The 12468-nt window shown below is 40.2% G+C and overlaps 1 protein-coding gene across 1 annotated transcript in view; it reads left to right on the top strand.

Moving 5' to 3' along the window:
• Positions 1-12468, top strand: part of ZNF423 (zinc finger protein 423) — a 264463-nt gene that overhangs the window by 141506 nt on the left and 110489 nt on the right. The window lies entirely within an intron of this gene.

The raw sequence follows: 12468 nt of genomic DNA, 5'->3' as shown, positions 1-12468 counted from the left end.
AAGATTTTACATTTTTTCGCCTTTTGCTAATACCCTCCCGATAATACAATTAGGTTTTCCTTCCCCGCGGTGCTGTATCACACAGTTCATTGTCATAGTGAAATGGACATATTGAGAAATGGACTTCTTCTTCTAAAGCAAATGCACGCCTATTTAGTCATGCAAAAAAGCACCTGTCGCTCGTCAGCACTTTACAGGCAATTATGCTCCGCGTTTTTTGTGTCCTGACATTTGAGTGGATGTAGCTGTGTGCACTTTTATGGCAAAACGCAGTGAATTTCTCCAAATGGATTTGTCATAGCAAAATCGCCTGCAGCCGCTGTTATGTGTGTATATGGTAGCTGAACGGCCTCGCTATGTCACTACCGGCAGGTCCGTCAGTCTGTAGACAATGCTCAGGCTTATTACTTATGACAACTCAAGGATGTTATTTGAATCCCGGACAATGTGATCCTGTTGGGTATGTATTATGACATGCTTTCGGAATTTAGGCTGTAAATAGGAACAAAACGTTGCCTGTCATTAAAATTGCTTGTTTAAATGGGAGTTTTTCAATGTGGATTAGAAGAATAAGGCCTCAGGAGATAGCTATATATAAACAGTAAAAAGGGGAAATACACCTCATTAAAAATCTGGATCCACAGCGTTATGCCATACAGCCAACCTCCAATAAAGTAGAATGTACTAGAATGGCGCAAAGCCGATTTTTCAGGAATGCAGTGGGGAGAAACAATGTACAGAGGGTGGACAAAAATATGGAAACACCAAAGCTGTAGCCTGCTTCCTTTTCATCACAACCTTATGCAATGATCGTCTGTCTCTGTCAGTCGACACACATTTCCGTCTACGCTGGTGTTTGTCGGATGCGTTTTTTCCCGTCGGCATGCGGTCGTAATCTTGGATACGGTCTTTCGTGATACAGCAAAACGTTCCACTACCTTTGTTACAGAGGCACCCGCCATATGGGCTCTAACAATTTGACCGTGTTGGAATTTCATCAGCTCTGCCACGATTTCCTCACAATTGCGCAGAATGCTGTCTCGAAGACAATTACACTTGTTGGCGTGGCTATACAGATTATTGCATCATGTAACAACTACAGAACCACCTATTAACTCCGCTGTAGTACACATGTATGGATGCTGGACCATTAGGAGGGATCTGCTGGGATTTTAATCATTAGCACTGAGCTGCTCCTTTTTTAGAATAGTTTAAAATTTACAGGTAGTATTGTTAAATATGATTCATAATCCCATGTAATTTAGGGCATGCATTTCGTATGGCTGTTTCCATATTTTTGCCCACCCTCTGTATATAGCTCCAGCATTTCTCTTAGAATATATCTATAGAAAGGTAAAAACGTTCACATGTGCGAATTGGGACCCATGTCTTTCAGTAAAAAAAGTAAGCCTAAAGGCCTATTTAGACACAACTAATATCGCTCAAAAGCCATCTTTTTTGTGATAACCGTTGCGTCTAAACGCACGGCCATTGTGCACTTTTCGTGCACGGTTCGTTCATCACTCATTTCTAGTCATCTAGAAATTAGCCGTGAGCTAATATCTCAGCGGGCGGCGCTGATGGTATTCTTTCAGCTGGTATCCCGCTGGCAGTTCTCAGCAGGACACCAGCTGAAAGCACCAAGAAAAAAGCAGCTGTTTGCATATACAAAACAGCTGCATTGTTCCCCAGACTATTGCGGTGGTATCCCGCTCTGCCTGCATAACTCTTAAGTAGCTAATTAGCTACTTAGAGTTATGTAAAGATGATTGCTCAAAACTGTCACTCAAGCTGTCATTTGAGCGATCATCTTTCCGTGTAAATGGGCCTTTAATCATAGCATGTAGCCTGTACAAGAAGTAAGTAATTTAAGGGTAACAAAAGCATGACCACGCCTACTAATGAATACATAAGAAGGAGATTAAACACATGAAAGCCAATAAAAAAATACAAAAACATCAGTATATAAGCATAAGATCAGATCTGAGGTTAAGACCATGTGGCAATCTGGTTTTTAATCAACTAATCCAATGAATCTTTCTTAAAAGCAATTTTTAAAACCAATCTCCACCTCTAGCTGGACCGAACACCCTTACAATGCCAGTGACTGTAAATGAGGATATAGCCCCTTGGTGGATTTCCAAAAAAATGTCTGGATGCTGCCGAGAAACAACCTTTAGTCATGAGCCAATTTTGAGATGTCAAAGTAGCATAGTTGTTTAGGCTAGGAGCTATCATGTTGCTTATTTTACGCGTTTTCTTGATGACATAGTTGATACTTAGCTGGAGAAGGGTGAGAGAAATCATCCTGCATAAGAATAGGTAGATTTATTAGTACGATTTACTTTAATGTCAAAAACATCCACATTATGACTAGTAGAAAAAACTAAAGAATTATTAGATGCAGTATCAGGGTGTGTCTGGTGTGGTCTAAACTGCGTCAAACAGTTGGCTTGTCATTTAGATTGTGCCCACTAGTCATACCTGGTTTTTGATGCTACTATATTTTTGGCTCCATCTATGATCCCACTGGGGTAACCACAATGGCACAACCTGTCAGAAATAACACAACACACATTTATAATCTTTTTCCAATGAACATACCCATTTGGCTCTAATAAACTTTCCTACTGGGAGATTATTAACGATATGAGGGGGTGGCAACTCTGTGCATGTAATAAAGAGTTGCCAGGGGAGGGCTTCCTGTACAATTTAGTATTAATTTTCTTTGATAAAGAGTGTCCAATTAGGAACACATCAAGAAAAGAGAGACAGAATGTTGCTGAAAGTTAAGAGACCCAAACTATTATTATTGAGATAAGAAATAAAATCTGAAACCAAACTGGTGGAATCCAGCCAGATCAGTAGGAGGTCGTCTACATATCTTCCATACCAACTGGTTATGGGAGGCATATAGACAAGACTGCTCCCGTAGAGATATATGGAGAGTTTAGCGAGAGATGGGGAGAATGAAGAGCCCATAGATCAACCACAAACCTGAAGAAAAATGTTTTTGTCAAACTTAACAAAATTGTAGGAATATAAGAAAGAAGTAAAGTGTAACATATATAGCAACTCTTCAGATGATCTAATAGAGTATAAGCATCCTGATGATGCCCGAGGGCATTAATGACTCCACTGTGTGGAATAACTGTGTAAGAAGAGGACACCTCTATGGTAATTCAAGAATAGTGAGAAGACCATTCTAATTTATCCAAAACCTGTAACATGGCCTTGGTATCTTTAATGTAGCCAGGAATATACTTATGTATTAACTCTTTGCAATCCAATTTTGGATTCAGGGTTTCCTAGGGGGCTTTCTCTTTTTGCCATTATACAATGGCACCATATGCTGGCTAGAGCCAGTACTGCGGTATGTGACATGCTGGAGAGGCCCCCAACAACAGAGCGGCCAGTAATATACAGTAAGAATACCCTGCCGGATGTCTTCCGACACCGAAGCTGTGCAGCCTTCAAATCAGAATGTCTTTAGACGTCAGACAGTGGATTGGAAAGGGTTAAACCCTTGCCATACTCCATGATATTATCAAGTTAATATTTTAGTGACAGTGATTTTTTTTTTTTAGTCCACTGTTTCACTTCCAATTAACTCGGCATGTTTAAATAAGGCTGCTGAACTGTTTTCTGTACTGTCCAATGTGAATGATGATCTATAGAATATAAAAAGCATCATGAACATCTTGGTAAAACAGACGACACAACAATTGCGCATTCGGTGGGATGTTTCTACTTTAGAACAGTATGTCTCTAAAAAGTGATACTACATGATGTACAAATCAAAAAGACTCCCACATTTGAATATCCTGAATCTTTTCTACTTTCTACATGTTAACTTGATTTGATGCAGCTGATCATCTTGTTTGAGCATGAGAAACTTAAACGCCTTCATTCAGTCGTGCAGGAAACTTCAATCTTCACTCCAATTATACCAAACTCCTAAAGATTATATGACATTGCACAAATCCTTGCAAGATAACCTCTCTAAACTAGAAGATCCTATTACTTCTATCAAAAAATCCAAGTTTGAACAAGACACACATGACTGTCAGACTAATGCTGTGTATACTTGGCGCTTACAGCGCAAAACACTTAACTAGAAGCCAAAATCTATTTTGAAGTCTAATACCCACAACAAAAACGTGAGTTTTTCTTCCTCAGATCCGGATATGTCTGATGTATAAACTGATTTTTCAGATACAGATGATTCTTCCAATTATTTTGTGGCTTCAAATAAACAAACACAAAGCTCGTTCTTATGCAGCTCACCAGACTCCTCATTTTTCCTCTGCAAGCATCCAGCGTACTTCCACAAATCCATCAAAAACCAATGACTGAGAGCCATAGAAAACACTGGGACAAACGACTACATGCGGAAACGCAACCACAAACATCCTATGTGAACAATGTTTCACCAGCTGTCAATTTATCAGCAACTGTTTCGAATTGTGCACAGTTATCTATTCTTTCAAAGGTCTCAATTTTGTAAAATGAACCTGATTCAGGCGATCGAAGATGTCCATAAATGTTTACCACTATTAACTGTGAAGAAACATTTTTCCAATATTCCTACTATAGAAAATACTACTCCATTGTAAAAACTAAACTATCCTGGATCATGGTCAACGAGAGGTTGGCAGTAGAGTTGAGCGAACGTACTCTGGCGAGCTTGATGCTCGTTCGAGTATTAGCGTACTCGAACGAGCATCAAGTCGTGTTCGACCCCGAATCAAGAAAAAAAAAACTCGGGACCCTGCGTTCCACATACAAAGATGCTCGAGTCTCCCATTGTAGTCAATGGGGTTCGTTACTCGAGTAGAGCTTTTGAATTTTACGAAAAGCTCGACTCGAATAACGTGCATCCGAGCATTTGAGTGCTTGCTCATCTCTAGTTGGCAGCCATCCTTATGGACCATGAAACATTATACAAAAAAGCTTGGACGTCTTGGTACCAATATTCTCTCACCATGCACCTGTGGAATTCTTCTGCTAGATCCCTCAGCCATCCAGTCAACCCTAGTCTACCTTCAAGTGCATCCCCCACTCCCCACATACCAGCAAACCTATGAAGGAATATAACCTTCAACTTGGACTTTTGAAGGGCCCTTCCTAATACTCCAATCCAGACAAAAGTACACGATAAATAATAAATACAGCCCTAATTCCCCCAGCCTTCCCTCATGTGTTTACCCCCTTCCCCCTTGTCTTCTCCTTATTTATTATTTTTTGCTTTTGGTCCTTAGCTGTTACCACTATTTTGCTAGGGGTTAATGTTATTGAAGAAATGGGAATTTGAAACCTATTTTGAAAAATACAAAAAAATTATCATATAACTTTAATGTTCTGAATGATCCTGATTTCAAACATGACCATAATGTTGAAATTTTGAATGATTTCTAAATTATCTGAAAGTACTAAAAATCTTCGTCAATCAGAAAATACTACTCCAGTTACTCCTACTACTTCTGATCAAGTTAATTTTATGAATAGCACTGGACAACAAGCTCTGCCTTTTGGAAATTACGTTTGAAGAATTAACTACTCCGAGTTCTCCTCAATTTACGAGATGGGCCCATTTCTCCTGTCAATGTGTTTTTCTACAACCATTAATGAATCAAAAATATTCAATCCGGATTTTTATCCTTTCCAAACAAAAACTTTAACCAAAGAAAATCATTAGAAGATATGACTCTCAATCCTTGCAGATGAGGGCGGTTTTATTGTGATACTTGACAAAGCTTTATATGAACATGAAGTACTTGTATTGTTCTCAGACACCTCCACTTACCGGTCTCTTAATATTGATCAACAGAAACATTTAAAATTGCTTTATCCAGATTGCTCCAGGAAGGTTTGTCCTCAGGGATGATGGACCAAAAACTATATGATGATTTGTTGGTGGACTCTCCAGCCTGCCCTATATTCCACCATTATCCAAAATACATAAAAAAGGCTTTCCTCCTCCTTCCACACCCAATTATAGCTAGTAATGGCTCATTGTTCGAATGCCTCAGTATATGGCTTGATCGTATCTACTGCAACCATTGGGGGCCAGAATTCTTGGCCACATTAAAGATACCAAGGCCATTCCAGGCTTTAGATGATTTAGAATGGTTTAATCACTATTCTTGGATTACTATAGACGTTTCCTCTCTTTATACACTTATCCACACAGTGTAACCATTAATGCCCTCAGACATCATCAGGAGTTAATAGCAATTATTCAGATGGTCTAAAAGAGTACATGTTGCATCTTTTTTTACTTTCTCACAATTATATGTTTGACAGTTTTTTTCCCTACACGTTTTTGGTTGCCCCATGAGATCATTATTCTCCCCATCACTCGCTAAGCTCTGTGGGAGGAGTCTTGTCTATATGCCTCCCATAACCCGTTTCTGTAAAAGATCTGTTTGTATGGGAGATATATAGACGACCTTCTACTTATCTGGCAGAATTTCCCCAGTTTGGTTTCTGATTTTGCTTCCTATCTCGAAAATAGTTTTGGTGTCTCTTTTAGGCTGCCTGTCCACGGTCGATGATCCGCCAGCGATTTTGGATAATTATACTGTTTTATGGGACAACCCCTTTAAGCATAAAGGCTAAGAATGATCACTTCTTTTAAAGGGAACCTGTCATGAACTACAATTGTCATGGTGACGTGGCTCTGGGGAGCTTCTTTTCATACTCAACCAGTCCTGCATTGCTACAGTGTCCCCCAGCGAAGTTAGCATGTGCACAGAAGCCTGACTCTTTTCAAAAGACTGTGCGCTCCCACAAAGACGAATGGGAGGTGCGTACATGCAGCTATCTGAAAAGAATCAAGCTGGTGTGTGCTTGCCGACTTTGGGGGATACCCCAGCAATGGGGGACCGGGTGGATATGAAGAGAGGCTCCCCAGACTCCACGCCAACTAAATTACAAGCACCATAGCTTAGTTGATGTTTCCTATAGTTTGACAGGCACTAAGGCATTCCAATATATTCAATGGAACCTACGTCTTCTTGAATGCATAAATACAACATTGTGTGGGGGGGGGGGGGATTCAAAACTGATTTAAAGGAAAAGTAGCAAAGAATTACTTAGACTCCGTTGGGTTGTTATGGTCAACTACGCCACTTTATCTTTGTATCAGATGTGATTTAAAAAACTGCATAAAACACAACAAATGCAATGTAGCACTTATTAGAAAATATATAGTGGTGTATTTGGATGAGCTGGTATCGAAATAGTGAACTGTGCCCTCTAGACTTGCCAATCTAAATTCCTTATATTGGGCGGAAGGCAAATTTGCTCTCACTTCTCGGTCTGCTATCCTTTAAGAGATATTTGTAATGATTCTGTGGCAGTGCAGGGGTCTCTCATCTCGGTGCCTGTTTAAGTGGTGATATCAAGTCTCTTGCAACGCCAAGCTGGCAGCGCCCAGGGTTTGTTCCCCTGCAGAACGTGGCAAAGCAATTCTGCAATTGCTCTTCTTGTAGCAGCCGGCAGATAGCAACAAGGGCTTTGGGGACCTTAAAAAAGGGAAGCCAAATTATATTGATAATAAAGTTGAGACCATTTGTGAAAAGGGCTGCCACCTCAAGGGTCTTTGCAGGAGAAGAAAACACTGCATTTGCATTTTCCATTTCCATATATTGACTGCAAAAAAATGGCCTTTACTCAATTAAGACTTACAGCTTTTGGGAGGCATATAACAATTTTATAAAATATTTACAAGGCCATTTGCATTCTTCATGTAAAACATATTTATTATCTTGGTTATTGGTGAAGACCTTTGATAGAAGACGTGACAAAAATACATTATATTACTTTCCACTACTCATAACTTTGTAGCACCACTAAGCTTGCTAAAGGGCCAACATAGCAGACTCAAGCTGGAGGCAAAGTCTTGTGATTGGTACAATAGTTGCATATATTTTGTATTATTTTGTTTGACCTACACAAAGCTGGCAATGATCAGTCTCAATATAGTCGTACGTGGCTTAGTATTTTGGGTGATGGGGTGAAGAATATATATGTGGAGAAGAATAACTCGCCATTTGAAAGAAGTTGAGCAATAATCGTCCAGTGTAAATCACTCACTATTCATTCACTTGTCGTTAACACTGACTTTTAGTAAAGCCCCCTGTCCACGAACATGTATTCGCCGGGGATAGAAAGTGCCGACACCTGTCCACGAGCGGAGAATCATCGCGATCTTCGCTCGCGGCGGGCAATCCGCAGCGTGCTACGAATTCCCCCGATTCTCCGCGGCCAGCCTATCTATTATATAGGGCTGACTGGCAGAGATTCGGCGGCGGCTCCCGTGGCAGAGATCTGCCGCGGGACTTTGCAATGCCCGTGGACAGCCGGCCTAAGTGGAAAAAACTTGCTGGATCGCTGGCTTCTCGTTACGTGTAAATGCTACCCGCTCAGCGTTTCACACAAACAAGGTCATCCCACAAAAAAACAAGTCCCCGGGCAACACCATTAACAGAAAGATAAAAGGTTACGGCAGTCAGAATTTGACAACCATAAAATATCTTTTAAAAAAACTGATTTTCTTTTTAAAAGTAGTTCAGCAAAAAAGAAAGTTGGTATCGACATACTTGTACCGACTCGCAGGATAATGTTGGCATGTCACTGCTGCTGAAATGTGTACATCTTAAAAACAATTCCCCCACATTAAAAAAAATTAAACTCCTCCTGCAGAAAACAAGCCCTCAGACTGCTACATCAACAGAAAAAGTTATTACTTCTCGAAAGTGGAGGGAAACCAAAGAGGTTGAGTTTATAACATGGATTCTTCCATCTTGTCCATGGGCTGTTCTGGTATTGCATCTCAGCCCAACTCACTTGAATGGCACTGAGCTACAACTTAGCCCTTGGATAAGAGAGGGGTGCTGGTTCTAGCGTAAAGCAGCCAATTTTGTACACTTTCTTTATCCATTACACTGGATAATAGTCATCATTCTCATTTTCATTGTCAACATTTTCAGAGTTGATCATATCTTAGCATGAACCTCTTTAATAGAAGAATAAAGAAGGTGTTGCATATTAGAGGGGCCACGTTTGCTAGGGACCCTGCTTTAAAGCCAAAACGGAGAGCCTCTCTAACATCAACTCCCAATGTGTGGTGGACCTGATCTATCGATGAGTTACATGCACAGCCGATTCCTGCTGCCACTGCAAGGAGTGTGGTTTTTAGGTACAGCTACACCAACAATAAAACCTGATTGCCAGGCATTAGGCTAGTCATACACATCAAACTTTTTCATCAGTCATCTGTAGGATCGTTTGTACAAATTATTCCACTAATGGTAGACGAGACGAGACTGGCTGACGAGTCTTCCTGGCCCATGACCGTTCACTAGTACCCCATAGACACACTTAAATGTAGAACTTGCAACAGTAAGCACCATCTTCTGTTATACCAGCTACATCCATCTGCACTGATACGAGACAGCTCTCCTTCAGAACTATTGCAACCAGCTGCAACATGTGATAGTTCAATGCTTACTATAGGGGTTGTCAAAACATTAAAACTGCACTATTGGGGTTTGTGGGTCTAAAGATGTAGGGTCTTGATGGAAAATCTTTGTTTTTCCTGCCTTAGTGTGGATGACAGCGAGATTTTCCAACAAGACATGTTATATCTTTGGCATACTATAGTCTGCTGTTGGCCGTCACAAACAATATTATATATATAATATACTATAACCTTTTTTTTAATAATGGATCATTGCCCAAGATCTCATGTTATGAGAGCTTTAAATAAGCTTGGTGAAACAACCTAGTACCATCCATTAGATTCAATGGAAACAATAAAGCAAAGTTACACTGTTGGCTTTGGATCACTGTCATCAAAAGGGGGCGAGGGTCCAACAAGGAGTTTGTGGAAAGGGAGTCTGTCATAAGATTCACGCTGCTCAGACCGCAGTTAGCATGAGATCCCAACAAGCACTCACATCACTAAGAACTATATTTAAAGGGGCTGTGCGAAGATATAAAGTAGATGACTATCAAGGCCCCCCCCCCCCCCCAATGAATGTAGCAGTGGTCCATTTCAGTGAGAGCATTAGAAATTGCCTAGCACTTGTATTCTGCATTCTCCGGTGCGCCTATTGAAATGAATGGAGCAACAGTGAGCAAGCACGACTTACACCCCAGTTACGCTATACAACCAAGACCGTTGGTTGACCAGAGTAATAGACCGGCAGCACCTTTGATACAATTGTCTTGCCAGTTTTCCAATTTTAGTACATTAGTGCACCACTTCCACCGAAGCTTCTACAAGGGAGTGCTGCCCAGATTCTTTTTTGGTCTGTTGAATCTAGCTGAGCTAGGCAGGAAAAAACAAACAGAGCGCCGCCCCAATAACTCTTCTCCCGATCCCAACTGCTTTTTAACCAATTTTTTGTCACACCTCCCGTCAGCACTTCATGACCCGTTCCCTTTAATAAGAACTAATGCAACTGAACAAACGGGAATTGTCTTTGTTATATTCCAGATCATTATTACAAAAAATCCCATATCAATTCAATACTCAATCTAGATATGCGAGTTATTTTCCAACTTTTGCAGGGGGGGGGGGGGGGGGGTTACATTTCCCCCATGTGTTACTTTTTTGTCTACCACTGCTTTTTATTTCTAAGCATGGCCGCCTGAAAAAAGGGCTAGTTTTCGTGCGGCCGATAGTTCCGTTGCACTTAAGACCCGCAGGCTTTATTAGCCAGTGTAAATATCAGCACATAGGCCCAGTGCAGTTGTATTTCCTGGGTAATTTTCAGTTGCATAGTTTATGTTAATTTCAGCCAGATTACTGCCCCCCCGCCAGCTTTACTAGAGACTCACTGTGATATGAATAATTTCTATCAATTCTGGCTTACTCCCCCCCACCTCACACACACACAGTTCTTATTTAAAAGATTTGGCACCTTTCTTTCTTAAGATTTCCGTGGTTGCCGTGTTCTGGAATCTTGAGAACAAATGAAATCTTACAGCCAAAGTAACTCACGGTGCGAATTAATGTAAAATAGCTAGAATAATTACAAGGAAAGCAGCCCTCACAGATGTTTTTCTCCCATCTAATGTAATAACTGTTTACCAAACTGTTTATTTTCTGCTGTTGATTAGAAATGAAATATTGTTGCTCGCTTGCATGCAGAATTTCCCATAATTCCTCCAGTTAATATGCCTTATAGCCTTTCTTTTAAGGGGTTGATTTACAATATACTTAACACGTGTTAGATTTGCATGATGCGCACCCTGGTGCATGCTCAGTGCTCATGTATGTATGACAGATGGCTTTGTTGAACACAATACATAGGTGTGTGTATATATGTGTATATATATATATATATATATATATATATATATATATATATATATATATATATGTGTATGTATATATAGATATATATATATGATCTGATTTATACAACGGTAGGTATCCAGTCTCTCGCATTTCTTTCTTTCTTGATCATCTTCTTATACTACTTGTAGGTAAGCGTATTCTACATGGCTGTCTTACAGATCACATTCCAACCGTATTTCATCAGTATTTGATTTGTTTTTGCCTCTGACTATTTTATTTTCTACTGAGCAAAAACTGATCGCATTTGCCCAATAAAAAAAAAAAAAATACAGGTGCAGAGAAAAAAACAGATAGAAACGGGTCACATTATTACGTGTTAAAGGGATTGTCCAGCCACTTATATTAAAAGGCCACACTTCGGAAAACACATTTTTCCATCACTGCTCTCCTCACCTGATTGCCTGCCACTTATCAAGCACGATCTTGATGTTTCTTACTTTGTTTCACATCTATCCCATGATGCATCAGCACAGCATTAGTTAAGGCTATACCATAGTTTAATTATCATTACCTTCTATATTCACCTAAATAAGCTACAGACCATAAGTTTACAGTCAGAAGGGTGAGCTGTGATCTCCTCTATTATAACTGTGTTATCGTCATCAGTAACTGTGATAGGAGTTTCTGTATCCTCCTGTAGCTAGTTTTTGTGGTAGGATTCATACAACAACATCGCACAAACTTAGAATCTGACTAGTTTCTGAGATCGTAAACCCAAGCAGATCTGAGCTGGTCAGAATTTAGATCACATGACCACCTGAGGAAAAAAAGAACGTGAGTTTTAAACAGAAACAAGTAACTAACCAAGGTAACACTTGTTCACTTGGTGGGGAATAGCTACATAAAGAATGAATTTTAAAAAATCACTGCAGTGGCTCCTAAACAAAAAATGCTCAGAATACTATTAAAAAAAAGGCAATACATGACCAATCCCCACCAGGCCAGTGCTCTCAGGGCTCCCTCACTGGTTATTGTACTTCCTGTACCCTTTTGACACGTCTGTGTCTGCTCCAGCCAATCACTGGCTGTCCTGGTTCTTGTTGACACAGACAGGTTACTGCTGCAGCCTATCAGCGCCTGTAGCAGGTCACTTC

The sequence above is a fragment of the Eleutherodactylus coqui genome, chromosome 11 (genome assembly GCF_035609145.1).
Source record: "Eleutherodactylus coqui strain aEleCoq1 chromosome 11, aEleCoq1.hap1, whole genome shotgun sequence".
NCBI lineage: Eukaryota > Metazoa > Chordata > Amphibia > Anura > Eleutherodactylidae > Eleutherodactylus > Eleutherodactylus coqui.
Note: the sequence above shows the minus strand (reverse complement) of the source record. Positions and strands in the feature narration are given on the sequence as shown.